We start from the raw sequence: 19,681 nt of genomic DNA on the forward strand, positions 1-19,681 counted from the left end.
TTCTTCCTGGGATTAAATCAATGTACTTATTCCATTACATCATATTCATACTGAATTACTTCATATATCAATTATTGTATAACTGCTATTTTCATACCATGTGATAATGATATGGACTTTCCACAGCATCCAAAACAGAGTTCAGAGCAAACAACCCTGCTGTCAGCCGAATGTGAAAATGAAACATACTGGAGCGCTCAGTGGTGGTGACATCCATGAATGTAGAACCAATACTTACATCATCATGAGAAATTACATAGTTTGTTCCATCAACAGAAATATTATTCAGGGTGGTTATACAGCATCATAACAAATCAGAACGGTACAGCAGGATAACAGGCCTAGATCCTAAAGGAAGTGTCGTCTTCACTATCAAAGCTAAAAAAAAATCATTTAAAATCCTTTGCTGTTGTTGCAGCAAAGAATCCTGTGGCACCTTATAGACTAACAGACATTTTGCAGCATGAGCTTTCGTGGGTGAATGCCCACTTCGTCGGATGCAAGAGACGAAGTGGGCATTCACCCACGAAAGCTCATGCTGCAAAACGTCTGTTAGTCTATAAGGTGCCACAGGATTCTTTGCTGCTTTTACAGAACCAGACTAACACGGCTACCTCTCTGATACTTTGCTGTTGTTGTGACTCTTGTTTGTTTCATTGACAGCAAGTAGTTGTTTAACTGAACACAAATCACCATAACCAGTTTTTCTGGGCCTGATTCTCTGTGGCACTGCAACTTGTGCATTTGTTTTCATCAGTGCAAACAGAGAGTAAAATGCTACCATTCTGAGTTAGTAACATTTGCAAACACTTTGCACTGTTTCAGGTAACTGCAAAAGGTGCACAGCAATGGCCAGTCAGCCCACCAATGCATTATGGAATAAAATCTTTATCAGATTCAATCCCATTTTAAAATGGGGTTAACATTTAAATAGCCTATTGCCAAATATGCTTTCTTGATTTTTGCAGCACCCTCCAGTGCACATCCAGGAGCCATACAAGTGTGTTCCATACCTAAAGCGTTAAGTTAGTAGCACAGTGATGTTGAGTCTAACACAGTTGCATCCATTAAAAACAGTATCTATATTTTAGACGGTGATAGCAATAGACATAATACTTGTCATTGATTTTATAGGTTGAGTTTGTATCATAATATATTGACATCGTACTTTTATACAAGACTTGCTTCAGGGTGTAGCTACATTCAGCATTGAATAACAGGCTAATAAAAACTGTAGCAGAAACAGCTTTACGACCCTCCATTGACTTGTGTTTTACATTATATTATCTTATTGCAGACATCTGAATTAAAGGTTAACAAACACTATTTAATGGGTTGTCGGAATGAATGTACAGGACATGAATACATGCCTAGCAATGTCTATCAGTTATCACACTATATGTGCATTGCGATTTGGGTTAAGACAAGACTGTAAATGGGTGATGGCTCCTGACTGACTCTTTTTAGTAGTATGAAATAGCACATTTTGTTATACTTCCTCCAATTAAATGCATATCTACCATTAAAGCAATCTGTCATCATTTTAACACTGTCATTAACTTCTACAATGTCTCCCAGACGCTTTGTTCTTCTTTCAAAATTAGCAGCACATACATTTATATAGAAACTATGAAATGCAAAATAAGGAAAACAAGTGTAAGGAGCCATCATCTGTAAATTATATAAATAATTTAAAAATTGGTTACAGAGAAAATGTGACTGCTTTAAAAAGAAAAAGTACAAAGTACTTAATCTGCAGAAATTGTACAGTAATAAAAATGTACTAACCCTATAAAAATATAAATTTTTCTCTCTTTAGTAATTATAAGGAAATATGGTTTACCATACTATAAAAATGTACTAACCATATAAAATATACTAAATTATTTGTCTATCTATAGTAATTATCAGGAAATATACTTTACAATAGAACAAAATGTACTAACACTATAAAAATACACTACATTTTGTTTCTATCTTTAGTAATTATTAGGAAATATGGTTTATAATTCATAAAAAGTAGCATTTTAAATATGCTACAACATAAAAAATGAGACAGCTTCTTTCCCATCTATGCTCAAACAGGCTAAATTTACTTTTGATGGTTCCAGTAAACGGGGGGCTAACTATTAAGTACTCTACTCTGCAATGAATGGTTAAAACAAATTATGGGTGATATATGAAGGCATCAGAATTTTTCAAATGAGGTTATTTATTTCTTGAAAGTTTCACAGTCAAATTAATAGTAGTATGTCATGCTGATAAAGTATCAGCTCTAGTAGCTTGCTTTGTTAATGTTACACTATATTTTTCTAAATATAGTTAAGCTGTTGTCCTTTTAAATCTAATTTTGAACTATATAAATCAAACATCCTGTTTAGTTAAAAACTAAATTGCAATTAGTTCATCTGTGTTAAACATTTAAATTCATTTCAACTGAAATGTGGTAAATATACTAGAGTTTATTTAAAAATATACTGCATTTGTGTCAGTAATGTGCATAACCTGTAATCTACATTAGGAGTAACATTTTCAAAAGTATCTAAGTGATGTAGGACCCTAAATCTCAATTTCTGAAGAGATGTAGGCACCTAGGAACACAATTGTCTTTGAAAGTCAGTCAGAGTTAGCTCCCAAGTGACTTAGGAACTTTTGAAAATGTTACCTCTAGTTATAATAATGACCAAACATCTGTTACTTATGCATTACTTTTTTCTTCCATCTGCTTCTTTAAATATTTTTGTCAGAAGTATTGTGATTCCTTAACACAAGGCTCTTTGATTGAGGATTCATTGAACTTGTGCTATTGTATTATTACCTCAGCTGAAATCCATCATTAAAGCGGTCCTTTTATATTGTCATTCAGTATATATAGAATGTTTGGTATCCTCAATATAATGTTCTTCTGGAAAAACACCATGTTTCTTTGCAATGGTGATCTGGTGTGAGAATTACCATGTGTAATTATTAAGTCAACTCAATGTATGATGAGACAGAATTTATATAAAACAAAATGCATGTCAGATACATGTTGAGTTGAGCTATGTTTCTGATTCAACCTCTGAGAATGATAGTCATAGTACATTTTACGTAGACACTTTGGGTGGGATTTTCTCAGAATCTTTCCTTAGTAATAGGCCATTTTTAGTACCTAGAGGTTTTTAGGAAAAATAAGGTACCTGCCACTACAAATGGTCAAATTCTGAGACCAATTAATGCAGTTGTAAGAAGCATGCTAGTTCCAAATGCAGGGCCGCCCAGAGTGGGGGGCAAGAGGGGCAATTTGCCCCAGGCCCCGAGCCCCACAGGGGCCCCCACCAGAGTTTTTCGGGGCCCCCGGAGCGGGGTCCCTCACTCGCTCCAGGGGGCCCGGCAAACTCTTGTGCAGCTGGGCGCAGGAGCTGCTTCTGCTCCCAGTCTTCGCCGGCCGGGGGTCCTTCCGCTCCGGGGCGGAATGACCCCCCGCTGGCGAATTACCGCCGAAGACGGAGCGGGACCCGGCGCCGAAGCGCAGCCCGGTCTTCGGCGGTAATTCGGCGGCAGGGGGCCCTTCCGTTCCGGGACCCGCCGCCGAAGTGCCCCGAAGACCCGCGGCGGGGGCCCCCCCGCCGAATTACCGCCGAAGACCAGGCTGCACTCTGGGCGGCCCTGTCCAAATGGACACACAAATTGGTTGTGCACTGAGCTGACCAGTTTTGGGCACCCAGGCCAAAGTGTGCACGGAGGTAGGGAAAAGAGGATCCACTATCAATCCATGCTTTAGAGGTGTGAAGCCATTCAGCGGGAAGGAACACATGCAAATAAGTTCCCCAGTCCTTCTCTAAACAGCCCTATGCAAATCCAAGCTCCTACTATTACACCTGCATAGGGCTTCAAGACTTATTGCACCCCTCTTTATTGCACATTGCTCCAGCACTATGTAAAAAAGATGGAGCCCATATCCTTATGGGTTTGAGTTTTGGGCAGAAGGGGTATTGCTGAGGAGGCTCTGCCTCCCATTCCCATAAACAACAGAAGAGTGGTGAATTTTCAGAATTCTCTGACACACATTCCCTTCCTTGTGATAGATTCCTGATTGACAGATCCAGAGAAATTATCTTTGAACATGTGGTTCCTTTATTGTATCCCCCGTTTTACATCCAGTATACCAGAAAATATTGTCCCTTTCCTCCCATGGGGACAGCAAGAGACACTGCCCTACTCAGTGGGTCTCCTGATGTTATTTCCCATATATGGTAGTTGGGCTGGGCTACATTTGTGAGTCAGCTTCTGGGCAGGAGCAGAAGACAGACGATTATGTACACCTTGGGTAGACACCTATGGGATTGTTTTTACTTAGCTATGAGTTAAAGCAGCCCCCTTTCCCCCTTTCCTAGGCTTGGAAGAGCTCAGTTCTCAAGTACTTTTTCCCCATCCTACCTCTTTTTTAGCTGATGAAGAACTCTGGACGGAGACTCTGCAGTGGGAGAAGAGGGGGAGATGTTGTCTGGCTGGGGAATTTATGGATCTCTCAGTCTCCATGAGAATAGGAGGGACAGCATCAACCCTGATGTGAGAAGAATTAGCCAAGCTGGGAGCTCATTATCTGCCTCTTTTGTTCTATAGGGAGATCTGTCCCTAAGCTGACTAGGGAAAAGAAGGGAGATCCTGCGACTCCAGCTCTTCCTCCTCTCCATAACAGAAGGGATACCTTGCAACTTCCCCTTCCCTACAGAATCCACAGGAAAAAGAATGGCTCTGTCAACATAAACTCAGAAAACTAGAGGGGAATGTTCCAGTAACTTCACAAAGGCCTGTTCCTGGGCTTCAATACAGCAAAGTCTCACAGAAGCTTTGACATGAGTCCAGAAAGACAGAGTTCCTGAGCCAGTAATCTACAAAGTCCTGGCATGCAACAGCTGCTGAACTAGTGACCTCAAAGAGGCTGGCACCTTGATAACAGTACAGTACATTAGAGCTGCTGGGCCAGAGACCCTATAGAAATCAGAGCCCTGAAATCAGCCCAGGCTAAAGGGGCTGAGCAAGTGATTTCACAGTGTATTTTCCTTTGACTTTATACCAGCAAGCTAGAGGAGCTGGGTCGATAACTTGGGTCCTTTGCCATGACAGCAGTGTAGGCCATTAGAAGGGATGAGACAATAAATCTTGCAAAAAGTCCGTGCCTTGGCACCTGCCCAGGAAGCGATACGTGCTGAGCCAATGAGCTCACAAAGGCCTGTGCTTTACCATAAGCACAGTAGACTAGAGTTGCTGAATGACTGAGCACAGAGAGAATTGTTCCTTGACACAAGCCTAGCAAAATTTAGCTTCTGAGTAGAGCTATGCAGACAAAAGTAACTCCGTTTCATGGAAGATTTTGATATTTTGAAATTTGGGTTTGATCCAGTTAGGAACAAAACCCAAACATTCTTAAATTCTCTGCCTGGCTGGCTGCCTTAGAGCCATGGACCCTGGAAACATATGCTCCCCAACAGACCACCAGGCAGGCTGCCAAGAAGTGGGGCAGGCAATTTAGCAGGAAATCAGGTAGGTTTTCAATGAAACTGGTTTTCAATGAAACCGCTGCCTTTGCCTTATCAGAACTTCGATTAAATCAAGTTGTCTCCATGAAACATTCTAATTTTTTTTGACTTAACAAATTCCAACGAACCAATGGTTCATTGGAATTTTCTGTTCAGTTCTATTTTGCCTTGATATCTTCCCAGCAATCTATCTGTGCTAGTTCCACAAGACATTTTGATCTTCAAAATGGCCTTTGACTTTGTATAAAACCTCACAGAAGATGGTGGCTTGACATGAGTACAACAACCTAGAGCACCTCAGCAGGTGTTAAAGTAAGTGGGAGACTGTGGAAATGCAACTTGTTCTCCTTTACTAAAATCATAGGGATAGTTAATCCCTCTTCTCTCTCCTGGGCTTAAGAACATAAGAACATAAGAAAAGCCGTACCGGGTCAGACCAAAGGTCCATCTAGCCCAGTATCTGTCTACCAACAGCGGCCAATGCCAGGTGCCCCAGAGAGAGTGAACCTAACAGGCAATGATCAAGTGATCTCTCTCCTGCCATCCATCTCCATCCTCTGACAAACAGAGGCTAGGGACACCATTCTTACCCGCCATTTATGGACTTAGCCACCATGAATTTATCCAGTCCCCTTTTAAACATTGTTATAGTCCTAGCCTTCACAACCTCCTCAGGTAAGGAGTTCCACAAGTTGACTGTGCGCTGCGTGAAGAAGAACTTCCTTTTATTTGTTTTAAACCTGCTGCCTATTAATTTCATTTGGTGACCCCTAGTTCTTGTATTATGGGAATAAGTAAATAACTTTTCCTTATCCACTTTCTCAACATCACTCATGATTTTATATACCTCTATCATATCCCCCCTTAGTCTTCTCTTTTCCAAGCTGAAGAGTCTTAGCCTCTTTAATCTTTCCTCGTATGGGACCCTCTCTAAACCCCTAATCATTTTAGTTGCCCTTTTCTGAACCTTTTCTAGTGCTAGAATATCTTTTTTGAGGTGAGGAGACCACATCGGTACACAGTATTCGAGATGTGGGCGTATCATGGATTTATATAAGGGCAATAATATATTCTCAGTCTTATTCTCTATCCCCTTTTTAATGATTCCTAACATCCTGTTTGCTTTTTTGACCGCCTCTGCACACTGCGTGGACATCTTCAGAGAACTATCCACGATGACGCCAAGATCTTTTTCCTGACTCGTTGTAGCTAAATTAGCCCCCATCATGTTGTATGTATAGTTGGGGTTATTTTTTCCAATGTGCATTACTTTACATTTATCCACATTAAATTTCATTTGCCATTTTGTTGCCCAATCACTTAGTTTTGTGAGATCTTTTTGAAGTTCTTCACAATCTGCTTTGGTCTTAACTATCTTGAGTAGTTTAGTATCATCTGCAAACTTTGCCACCTCACTGTTTACCCCTTTCTCCAGATCATTTATGAATAAATTGAATAGGATTGGTCCGAGGACTGACCCTTGGGGAACACCACTAGTTACCCCTCTCCATTCTGAGAATTTACCATTAATTCCTACCCTTTGTTCCCTGTCCTTTAACCAGTTCTCAGTCCATGAAAGGACCTTCCCTTTTATCCCATGACAGCTTAATTTACGTAAGAGCCTTTGGTGAGGGACCTTGTCAAAGGCTTTCTGGAAATCTAAGTACACTATGTCCACCGGATCCCCCTTGTCCACATGTTTGTTGACCCCTTCAAAGAACTCTAATAGATTAGTAAGACACGATTTCCCTTTACAGAAACCATTTTGACTATTGCTCAAGAGTTTATGTTTTTCTATGTGTCTGACAATTTTATTCTTTACTATTGTTTCAACTAATTTTCCTGGTACTGACGTTAGACTTACCGGTCTGTAATTGCCGGGATCACCCCTAGAGCCCTTTTTAAATATTGGCGTTACATTAGCTAACTTCCAGTCACTGGGTACCGAAGCCGATTTAAAGGACAGGTTACAAACCTTAGTTAATAGTTCCGCAACTTCACATTTGAGTTCTTTCAGAACTCTTGGGTGAATGCCATCTGGTCCCGGTGACTTGTTAATGTTGAGTTTATCAATTAATTCCAAAACCTCCTCTAGTGACACTTCAATCTGTGACAGTTCCTCAGATTTGTCACCTACAAAAGCCAGCTCAGGTTTGGGAATCTCCCTAACATCCTCAGCCGTGAAGACTGAAGCAAAGAATCCATTTAGTTTCTCCACAATGACTTTATCATCTTTAAGTGCTCCTTTTGTATTTTGATCATCAAGGGGCCCCACTGGTTGTTTAGCAGGCTTCCTGCTTCTGATGTACTTAAAAAACATTTTGTTATTACCTTTGGAGTTTTTGGCTAGCCATTCTTCAAACTCCTCTTTGGCTTTTCTTATTACACTCTTGCACTTAAGTTGGCAGTGTTTGTGCTCCTTTCTATTTGCCTCACTAGGATTTGACTTCCACTTTTTAAAGGAAGTCTTTTTATCTCTCACTGCTTCTTTTACATGGTTGTTAAGCCACGGTGGCTCTTTTTTAGTTCTTTTACTGTTTTTCTTAATTTGGGGTATACATTGAAGTTGGGCCTCTATTATGGTGTCTTTAAAAAGGGCCCATGCAACTTGCAGGGATTTCACTTTAGTCACTGTACCTTTTAACTTTTGTCTAATTAACCCCCTCATTTTTGTATAGTTCCCCCTTTTGAAATTAAATGCTACAGTGTTGGGCAGTTGAGAGGCTATCAAAATTAAGAACACAATAATAGTGGGGGATTTCAATTGGAGGAGCTTAGCTCACACAGCACGCCCTTACTTCCGGTTTATTCTCTGGCTCTTGAAAAGGGTACTCTTCAGGCAGGAAAATTGAAGTGGGAGCAAGAGAAGATACTGGTGCCAGGTTATGGTATGTATGAGGTGCCAAGTCTTCTCATCAGTAGGTGGAGCAATACCAGCACCTAATGGGAGAAGAATTATTTTAGCTAGGACTCTCTTATCTGCCATCTTTCCTCTACAAGGAGATCTGTACCCTTGCTAGGTTCTCTGCAAGGGCCCAGAGAGGGAAAAATGGGCAGACACTTGTACATCTTCCTCCCCGCCATGGAGGAAGGGAGACCCTGCCACTCCTTCCTTACCAAGCCAGAATGGCCATGCAAGTTACTTCTACCCTCCTGTCAGTCTATGGAGGTGTGTGTGAGTAGGCAATGTTGGGGACCACAGTGGATGTTGCCCTATTCAGTTCCACTGGCTGTGGACATGGACACCATTCAGATACATTTATCCTCTTGTTCCCATTCTATTCCCTGGACCATGTGCTGTAGTGCCATGCAATGATGTAAAATGAGCTGTTTTGAGCATATGGATTCAAAACCTGTGACTCCATGCAGTCACCTCAGTTGGTGAGCAAACCCTCCTACTTTGATGGATTTCAGGGTATCACATTTTTTTATTTACCTCATTATTTAGTTTAATATAGTCTACCTTGTTTCTTCCTGTTGTGAAACTGTGATGCATTACTTGTGAATTATTTTAGACTAATATCCTCCCTGAACCTGCAAAGAGTCCTGTGGCACCTTATAGACTAACAGACGTATTGGAGCATGAACTTTTGTGGGTGAATACCCACTTCGTCCATGCATCCGACGAAGTGGGTATTCACCCACGAAAGCTCATGCTCCAATACATCTGTTAGTCTATAAGTTGCCACAGGACTCTTTGCTGCTTTTACAGATCCAGACTAACATGGCTACCCATCTGATACTTGACTCCCGGAACCTATCAGTTTTCATAACTGGAAAAAAACATGCTTAAATGTACTCTGCCTGTGTTACAGACTTTTTTCACAATGGCTTTCTAGTGGAATATACAACTCCTGAAGCAGATTCACTTCCTCACTGGCTCACATAGGAGCAAGGCATTTAGCAGATCATCTGAACAAATATGGCTTCTCATTAGGGCAGAAAAAGGACAAAGCTAAGATGACTCTTTCACCTGCCCATGGTCTTCTGATTGTTTGGGGAGGATCTAGCTGTAGGATATGGTAACCTGTCAAAAACTGAATATAAAAGAACAGTATGTGTATATAATTCTTTGGCAGCCCATCACTGTGTGACTACCTGTGAAATACTTGTGTTATTCATGCAACTCCATTGCACTATGTAGATAACCAAATAGGCAGGAGGTAATTCTTCAAAGATGAAGCTCAATGTTTTTGGAGCTCAATGTACCCACCCTACACACACCCACGTCATACATCATTTGAAAGCTATTTTTTGTACACTTAAATAAGGTATGATGCTGAGCTGTCAAGTGGTGCCAAAGTCTGTAGGTGAGGTGAAACATTGTTACGCAAAATGAGAAAGTATCTTTTCCCCACAGTTCCAGAAACACTGCAACATGATTATGATTACAATTTTTACGGGTTTAAGTTAGTTTCAACACCTTAATAGGGTGTTTATTGGTCAAACCTACCAAATAACAGCGCATTAAAAGCTAGCCATCACAAAGGACAAGTAACTGGCCAAACTCCCACCATGTGAAGACAGTTCTGAAGAGCATGTCAAGAAAGCATCTTGGCAAACAAAGATTTGAATGTCTTTGCACATAGATAAACTAGGTACTGGATCACCATTGCAACATGCATGGGAAAAGTGGATGATGAACTACTTCCTATATTCTTCAAGGTGTTAGGCTCCTAACAAGGGCAATCAGGGCCAAGGGTCAAAGCAGGGGTAAACATGAGGCTAGGAGTAGCTGAAGAGTTTGTAGTCAGTTCCAGGCCAGGGCTGATACCAAGGGTCAGAGTCCAAAGCAGGTTTCAGGGTCTGAGTTGGGAGGTGAAGTCCAAAACAAACCAAGAGATCCAGAGCATAGAACAGGAATGGTCAGGGAGCTACAGACAATCCACACTGTTGCCTGGACACTTTCTGGAATGCCTCTTGGGTTTATATAGGGCAGGGAGCCAATCAGGAGCCCTGGGGCTGCTGCCTGTGAAACCCTTGATGTGGAACTTCCCATGGTCTCTGTCCACAGCAGGTCATGGGAAGTAGCGGTCAGATTGGTTACAGGGGCTGCTGGGTGGCAGCCTGGAGATGGTCTCTGCCTGGTAGTTCTACAGGCTTTGGTTCTAGGCCTATGGGGCTTTGCTCTAGGGCATCTGAGCTTTTACAAGACCTTACTTATCCCTGTACCATTAGGGGTCACTGTGGGTACGTCTTCACTACCCGCCGGATCAACGGGTAGCAATTGATTTCTCGGAGTTCGATATATCGCGTCTCATCTAGACGCGATATATCGAATCCTGAACGCGCTCCCGTTGACTCCGGAACTCCACCGGAGCGAGTGGTGGTAGCAGAGTTGATGGGTGAGCCGCGGACGTTGATCCCACGCCGTGAGAACGGGTAAGTAATTCGAGCTAAGGTACTTCGACTTCAGCTACGCTATTCATGTAGCTGAAGTTGCGTACCTTAGATCAACCCTCCCTCCTAGTGTAGACCAGGCCTGTGCAATCAACTATGTCTGTAGTCAGAACAATTTTCCCTACACGGAACTCTGTACATGCCAAGGCAATGAAGACTATGGTAAACCACGTACTCTCAGAGATCATAATGATGGCCAAGATGATGATAATGATGTTGACTAGAAATGTCAACAGAGCTATTACACTTCAGGGATACCTGTACAAATTTACTATTTGATTTTGTTTTACCCCTTAGATTATTGTTGTGATGCTTTGAGGTCACAACAGAAATCCAATTTTATGTCTTGAACTAATACACAGAGTTATTAAACTAACAAATGAGTGCAAATAGTTCAAGATGGTCATTTAATGTGTTGATGGTGCCATTGTTTATCCCCATTCCTATAATAATGGCACCATTTGACAGCTCCACACCATACCTCATCTTAAAGAGGACATAATAAGCTTTCAAATGATGTATGGTGTGTGGGTGTGTAAAAATGGTACATTAAGTTGTCCAAGTCGATGGTGTCTGCCACTTACCAAAGTGGAATAAGGACACAAGGAAACATCCACACATTACACATTTTTGCTTATGATATTAACTGTATTTTGCTTATGACCATTGAAAGAACCATTGAATGACATGTGAGCATAGAAAACAGCATAATGACTGCAAAATAGATGGAGATGCTCTATGTTTTATTTTTATTATTATATTAATCATATGTATATAGCACTGTAAAGGGACATATACATATCCACTTTCCTGGCCAACTAACTGACTTCAGCTATAACACATTGTTGGGTTGAGGATATGGTGTAATAGTCAATACTAAGTGATTTATGATCAACTTCAAATAGTCAGGCATCACGTTCTATTGATCGACATGCCAAATGCTTGGCAACTTAAGAAATTATGGGCAATGCAAATTGCTATCTTCCTGCAATTTCAATTAAGCATCTTTATGTTGATGTAATTAAACTGCAGTGGCATCTGAAATTTATCAAACAAATGATAGACCTAAAGGGGTATCCGATTAAAATTGTTTTTCAATTGCATTTAGCAGCCTTTTATGTCTCAAACATTGTTGAGCATACATATATTCTATTTTGTGGGTTTGATTTGTTTTTGTTGTCTGGAATTGCTAAATATTTTTAGCATTGCTTAGATTTGAAGGGATAATACTTTATTTTTCTTCACTGGATTACTAAACATTTTGCTAATTGAGAGATCTGCAGTTAGTAAAATGTCTGCTATTATAAAAAATGTTCACAGATAACCCAATTGATGGATTACACGCAAAGGGCAAGAGGGGCAGAAAGGGACCCTAAAAGCCAGATTTGTCCAGGTAAGAAATCTCCTTGTACAGAAGCTGAGGGAAACAGCCACAGGACCCCTCCATCTGCGAGAGATGGAGGGTCATGTCAGCATAAAAAGTGGTGGAACCACAGCATGTGTGACTGCCCACATGCCGCTGGTGACAGGCTGCCATAACTGTGGCTCCAGCCCCCAGAACAGACAAGAATACACAGGGCACAAAGGTGGGTTACAGTCACTTTAGCCTGCCCCCCAGTTCTGTGCTGCCCCTTTTAGAAGTGCAACACAGAAGCTCACCCAAGTTTCTAGTTGCTGTGTGCACTCAGATCTAATAACCACAAGAGTGCTTCTGGAAAGATTGGAGAGGAGTTTCATTCATTGAAACTCTGCTTATCATGTGGATAACACAATATCACTTTAGATACACTCATGAATGTTCTTAGTTGTGATCACTATGACTACAAACATTTGAGAATGAAAAAATCATCTGAGAAGCATCTGCTTTATGTATTTTCCTTTTCTTTTGTATTCCTTTTCAATATGTTAGGTGAAATCTTGTTCTTCCTACTCACAGGAGAAGTCCCATTGCCTTATTAGTAAAATAATCAGAATTTGTCCCATTATTTGTGTTTTTATATTAAATTGTTCAATGGAGATTGCTCAGTTTGCTGAATTTTTTTATATTCATCCTACATAAATTGACTTAGTTTCCACTTTTTGTATGACTTGGAGTTTCAGGTCATTGAAGATCTCCTGGGTAAGCCATACTTTCGATCTTTCCTATGCATTGGGATAGTTTGCTCTTGTGCCTTCAATAATGTTTCTTTGAAAAATTGCCAACTCTCCTGAACTCTTTTCCCTTAGATTTCTTCCCACAGGATCTTACCTACCAGTGTGCTAAAGTCTGCCTTCTTGAAGTTCATTGTCTTTATAATGCTGTTTTCTCTCCTACCATTACTTAGAATCATGAACTCTATCATTTCATGATCACTTTCACCCAAGCTGCCTTCCACTTTGAATTCTCAACCTCCCTGTTTGTCAGAATCAAATCTAGAGAAGCTTCTCCCTAGTTGCTTTTTCCACATTTTGTAATAAAAAGTTGTCTCCAATGCATTCCATGAACTTTGCGATAATCTGTTCTCTGCTGTATTGTTTTCCCAACAGATGTCCAGGTAGTTGACGTCCCCCATCGCTACCAAGTCCTGTGTTTTGGATTATTTTGTTAGTTGTTAAAAAAAGGCTCATTTACCTATTCTTCCTGATAAGATGGTCTATAATAGACATCTCTCATGATTTCAGCCTTGTTTTTTATCCCTTTTCTCCTTACCCAAAGATTTTCAACAGGGCTGCCTGCCACTTCTGTCTCAGCCTCAGTGCAAGTGTATACATCTTTGATATACAAGGCAACACTGAGGGTATGTCTACGCTACCCGCCGGATCGGCGGGTAGCAATCGATCTATCGGGAATTGATTTATCACGTATAGTGTAGACGCAATAAATCGATCCCCGATCGCTCTCCCATCGACTGCTGAACTCCAGCTTGGAGAGAGGCAGAAGCAAAGTCATGGGGGAGCCGTGGCAATCGACCCCGCTCTGTGAGGACGCGAGGTAAGTCAAACTAAGATATGTTAACTTCAGCTATGCTATTCTCATAGCTGAACTTGCATATCTTAGTTCGATCCCCCCTCCCCCAGTGTAGACAAGGCTCTAATCTCTTTTTCCAGCCTGTCCTTTCTGAACAAACTGAAGCCCTTCTGGCAACACCATCCTTGCTGCTATGCATTCACCTCCAGGATGTGTCTGTCTCTGCCTGGGCCCCTACTCTTGACCAGAAGGGTCAATGAGAACACCACTTGTGCCCCCAACTCCTTCACCCTCACTCCCAGAGCCCTGTAGTCACTTCTGAACTGTGCAGGGTCTGACTTCATACTATCATTAGTGCCCACAAAGATGAGCAGCATGGGGTAGTAGTCCAGATGATCCTTGGCAATCGCTCTGTAATGTCTCAGATATGGGCCTCTGATAGGCTGCATATGTTTTCTGTATACAAACCATTTGTTCACTATTATATGGAAATACTGTATACTTACTGTAGGAAAAATGTTTTGTAATGAGATGAAAAACTACAGTAAAAAGTTCATAATATTATATTTAGATTCATAGATTCCAAGGCCAAAAGGAACCACTGTGATTATCTAGCCTGACCTCCTGTATAACACAGGCCATAGAACTTCCCAAAAATAATTCCTAGAGCAGATCTTCTGGAAAAAACCATCCAATCTTGGTTTTAAAATTGCCATTATGGGGAAGTCATTCCTGATTCTAGAAAATTGGCTATAAAGAAGTGGTTTCTGCTTCTTTCATAATCTCAGATGAAAAATATTAATGGATTTCTTACATTAAAATAAAACACTTTATTTTAGTAGCTGAAGAGTTCAGTACTGACCTGTAAGAAAATCAATAGTGGAAAGCCTTGCACTATGAGATGGGTCAAAACATAGGGTAGGTCTATACTTACCACGCGGGTCGACGCGGAGAGTTCGTCTTCTCGGAGATCGAACTATCGTGTCTAATCAAGTGGTGGCGGTGGCGGAGTCGACCTTGGAGCCACGGACTTCGATCCTGCGGCGTCAGGACAGGTAAGTCAGTCGAACTAAGGTAGTTCGACTTCAGCTATGCTATTCGCGTAGCTGAAGTCGCGTACCTTAGTTCGATACCGCCCCCCCCCCCCATAGTGTAGACCAGGCCATAGACACCTATATCTAATTGCGGCTAAAAAATAAATAAAATGTTATTCTAAAATGTGACATAGATTCTATGACCTAATTCTGCAAATCCCAAAGATGTTAAAGAAAATGCCAAACACAAGAGATAGTCAGCAACTTCACCATACAGCAAGCCCACAGATAAGTTCCACAGCTTCCACAACAGCCAACATGGCCAGTTATGAAACATGGGGACAAGCTTACTGATAATGCAGATGTAGATGCAGGTACTGTTACCACTGATGCTGATAAAAATTTACATTTCAAAACTTGATATTTGAATCCTGCTACAACAAGCACACCTTACATGTGGTCATGAGTATTGGCTTCAATCCCAGAAAAGACAAAAACAAAGGGTTAGAGAATGAAATGAGTCAGAAATAATAACCCCAGCAAGATAAAGCAGCCAGGCCAAAATAGCATTGAAAATCCAGGCATAAGGCCAGCTATGTGTTACTACTTGGAAAACATGATGTTGTGTCCAGGGGAGCACTCTGAGAAGGCACAGAGGAAAAATTCATTTCTGGAATGAAATAGCATATTATGGATGATAGAATATTACAAAGGTGTGTCAAATACAAAAATCATCCCTATGACTTCTACCCAAGAGCTACCATTGCTACTCCAGATAGGGAAAAGGAGGAGGCAGAAGAAGAAAATTATCATATTTGAAAGTTAGAATTCTTATTGCAGCATCTGTACCAAATATTTAAGACTCGTGTATTAAAATCTCCCTTTTTGATATTTCATGTTATGTATCACCATGTAATATTCCAATCCAGGGATCTACATCATCCACGCTAGTTTGACTAACAGCTCTGTTAGATTGCATGATGGCAGAACAGAGTGAAGCATTTCTTCCTATGAACTCTTAATAAAAGTGAATATTTAATGGTTTAACACATCCCTACTGTTATCCTCTTTCAAAATTACAAGTATTATATTTAAGAATTGCGTAGGCATCAAGGCCTTTTAGAAAAGGTAGGACAGAGGGCTAAGAGAATTAAATCCTCAAAGTCTAAGAGAAAGGGTTCTTCAGATTTTCCAAATAGTCCAGGGAAACTCACATTTCACAAGAGAGTACTATTGATGCAGCTGAAGAGACTTCCCCTTGTCTGTGAATGCATCAATTACTATAGTACATGTGGCTCCTCAGAAGTTAATATGGGCTCCTTATATAGGCACCGATTCCGGGGCTGGAGCTACAGGCGCCAACTTTCCAATGTGCTGGGGGTGCTCACTGCTCAACCCCTGTCTCTGCCATACGCCCTGCCCCCACTCCACCCCTTCCCACGCCCTCCCTTGAGCCTGCCATGCCCTCGCTCCTCCCCCTCCTCCCCAGGGCCTCCTGCACACTACAAAACAGCTGATCAGGAGGTGTGAGGAGAGAGGGGGAGGCGCTGATTGGCAGGGCTGCCAGTGAGTGGGAGTTGCTGGGAGCGGGGGGGAAGAGCTAATGGGGGAGGCTGCTGAAATATTACTGTGGCTCTTTGGCAATGTATATTGGTAAATTCTGGCTCCTTGTCAGGCTCAGATTGGCCACCCCATATATAGTATTTTAATATTTCATATCTATATTTTATATTGCCAGGTACAGTAGTGGGGAAAATAGGGAACTAGATTGAAACAACAACTGTAAGTAAAGCAGCTTTGGACAAAATATTATAAACTTTCAATGACAATCGTGGAAGCCAGTAAATAATTAACAAGGATTTGAAGAGATCTTAATGAATGTTAGTTAGCAAGAGTCAGGCCATACTGTAACCTTAATGACGTAAGACTTGTAGGAGCAAAGATAGTGCGAGGCGACAGGACAGGAACTGTGTACAAAGTTATTACGACCTTGCAATCACTAACCAAAATGCAGGCTTGCTTTTCTTAGGATTGAGACAAATAAGATAAGCCTTTTTGCTATGTATAAACAAAATGTAGTTGTTGCTTTTTACTGTCTGTATTATTGTTAGAAATTGTCTGTAAAAGGTATAAAGGCTTGCTGTGATTGTTTACCAGTTGAGAGACCTGTCCAGGACTGGGGTGACCCTGTGTCCTATGGCACTCTCTCCCTCCATGGTAATTACTGGAGAAATAATAAAGTATTTAATTTTGCTGCACCCAAACAAAAAGCGAGAACTAAGTTTTTCTTCGACACAATGTTTACCTCATGGGCAACCCTGTTAGGCAAAAAAGGAGGTTGTGTTCATATTGATTTCTTTTAGTCTGGTGATAAATTGAAGAATTAAGTCTAATATTTGCAATCAAGCATGTGTGTGCTTTCAAGTTAGTAAAATACACCTGTTCTGAAAAAGGGCAGGAAATAAAAGGAACTGACACCAGATAGAACAGAAGTGGGCAAACTACAGCCCATGGGCCACATCCGGCCTGCGTGACCCCCCTGCCTGGCCCCTGAGCTCCTGTCCTGGGAGGCTGGCCCCCGGCCCCTCCCCTGCTGTTCCCCCTATCCCACAGCCTCAGCTCGCCCTGGCACCGGCGCAATGCTCTGGGTGGCAGGGCTGCGAGCTCCTGGGGCAGCGCAGTTGCAGAGCCCAGCCTGACCCGGTGCTCTGTGCTGTGCAGCATGGCTGTAGTGCTGCCAGCCACCGGTGCTCCAGGCAGCGCGGTAAGGGAGTGGGGGGACTGGATAGAGGGCAAGGGAGTTGGGGGCGGTGGTCAGGGGCAGGGCGGTCAGAGGGTGGGGAACAGGGGGGTTGAATGGGGGCAGGGATCCCGGGGGAGAAGTCAGGGAGGAGGGAGGGGCTGGATGGGATGGCAGGGGGCAGTCAGGGGCAAGGGTTCTGGGGGTTGTCAGGGAACAGGGTGGGTTGGCTGGGACAGAAGTCCCGGGAGGGGCCGTCAGGGAGCGAGAAGCCGGGGGGGGTCAGATAGGGGATGGGGGCAGGCCACGGCCCCTCCCCTAACTGGCCCTCCATACAATTTCCAAAACCCAATGCGGCCTTCAGGCCAAAAAGTTTGCCTGCCCCCGAGATAGAATGTTATCAGGACACTTGATCATAGAGTGGAATAATCAGAAATGTAACTGTTTGTTCAATAATGCACAGACACAGCTCAGCCATACGTACAAAACAAGGAGAACAGAAATGGAAGATTTAGACAGCTGTTCCAGCCTGCTGGAGAACAACAGTTCTTGGAGTGACTTTGCATTGTATGATGGACTATTAAAACAAATTTAAAGAGTATCAAAGGATATGGCGGGACTTTAAATTGGACTTTTCAGTAGCTAGCAGAGTATTGATGGAGAAACTGCAACTTGAGGAAGCACAGTGCAAAGCTGGCCAAGAGATGCACTGCAGAGAGGCTCATGTAAAGCAACTTGTGAAGGTTAAGTTTTTGACCAGAGCAAACCTTGGTGAACTGGTGTGTAATAATTGACCAAATTGTCTTATGCTTTAGCTTTGGATTGTTTTTCCTCTGTTTTGTTACCAACTGAAGAGTTGATAATGAGTTGGCACAAGTGAGACCCTAGTCTGAGGGACTCAATTAAAAAACTAACCAAAGTTGCCTTCACAGGACAGTGGTTGACAATAAGTGTTATTTTCTATTGTGATTGTGCTGTTTGATTCTAAAAACCTAGATGGTTATCTTATCAATCAATTTTCTCCTTTTTGTTATCAAAATTATAGTCCAATACTATTTTTTTGCCTTCTTAGATTCTATAGAATCATAGAGTAATAGGACTGGAAGGGACCTTGAGAGGTCATCTAGTTCAGTCCCCTGCTCTCATGGCAGGACTATTATCTAGACCATTCCTGACAGGTGTTTGTCGAACCTGTTCTTAAAAATCCCCAATGATGGAGATTCCACAACCTTCCTAGACAATTTATTCCAGTGGTTAACCACCCTGACAGTTAGAAGCAGCAAAGAATCCTGTGGCACCTTATAGACTAACAGACGTTTTGCAGCATGAGCTTTCGTGGGTGAATACCCACTTCTTCGGATGCAAGCAGTGGAAATTTCCAGGGGCAGGTGTGTATATATAAGCAAGCAAGAAGCAAGCTAGAGATAACGAGGTTAGATCAATCAGGGAGGATGGGGCCCTGTTCCAGCAGCTGAGGTGTGAAAACCAAGGGAGGAGAAACTGGTTCTGTAATTGGCAAGCCATTCACAGTCTTTGTTTAGTCCTAAACTGATGGTGTTAAATTTGCAGATGAACTGGAGCTCAGCAGTTTCTCTTTGGAGTCTGGTCCTAAAGTTTTTTTGCTGTAAGATGGCCACCTTAAAATCTGCTATTGTGTGGCCAGCGAGGTTGAAGTGTTCTCCTACAGGTTTTTGTATATTGCCATTCCTAATGTCTGATTTGTGTCCATTTATCCTTTTCCTTAGAGACTGTCCAGTTTACATAGCAGAATGGCATTGCTGGCATATAGCAGAAGGGCATTGCTGGCATATGATGGCATAGCAGAAGGGCATTGCTGGCATATGATGGCATATATTACATTGGTGGACGTGCAGGTGAATGAACCGGTGATGGTGTGGCTGATCTGGTTAGGTCCTGTGATGGTGTTGCTGGTGTAGATATGTGGGCAGAGTTGGCATCGAGGTTTGTTGCATGGGTTGGTTCCTGAGCTAGAGTTACTATGGTGCGGTGTGTAGTTGTTGGTGAGAATATGCTTCAG

Source organism: Mauremys reevesii, linkage group 4 (genome assembly GCF_016161935.1).
Source record: "Mauremys reevesii isolate NIE-2019 linkage group 4, ASM1616193v1, whole genome shotgun sequence".
Classification (NCBI taxonomy): domain Eukaryota; kingdom Metazoa; phylum Chordata; order Testudines; family Geoemydidae; genus Mauremys; species Mauremys reevesii.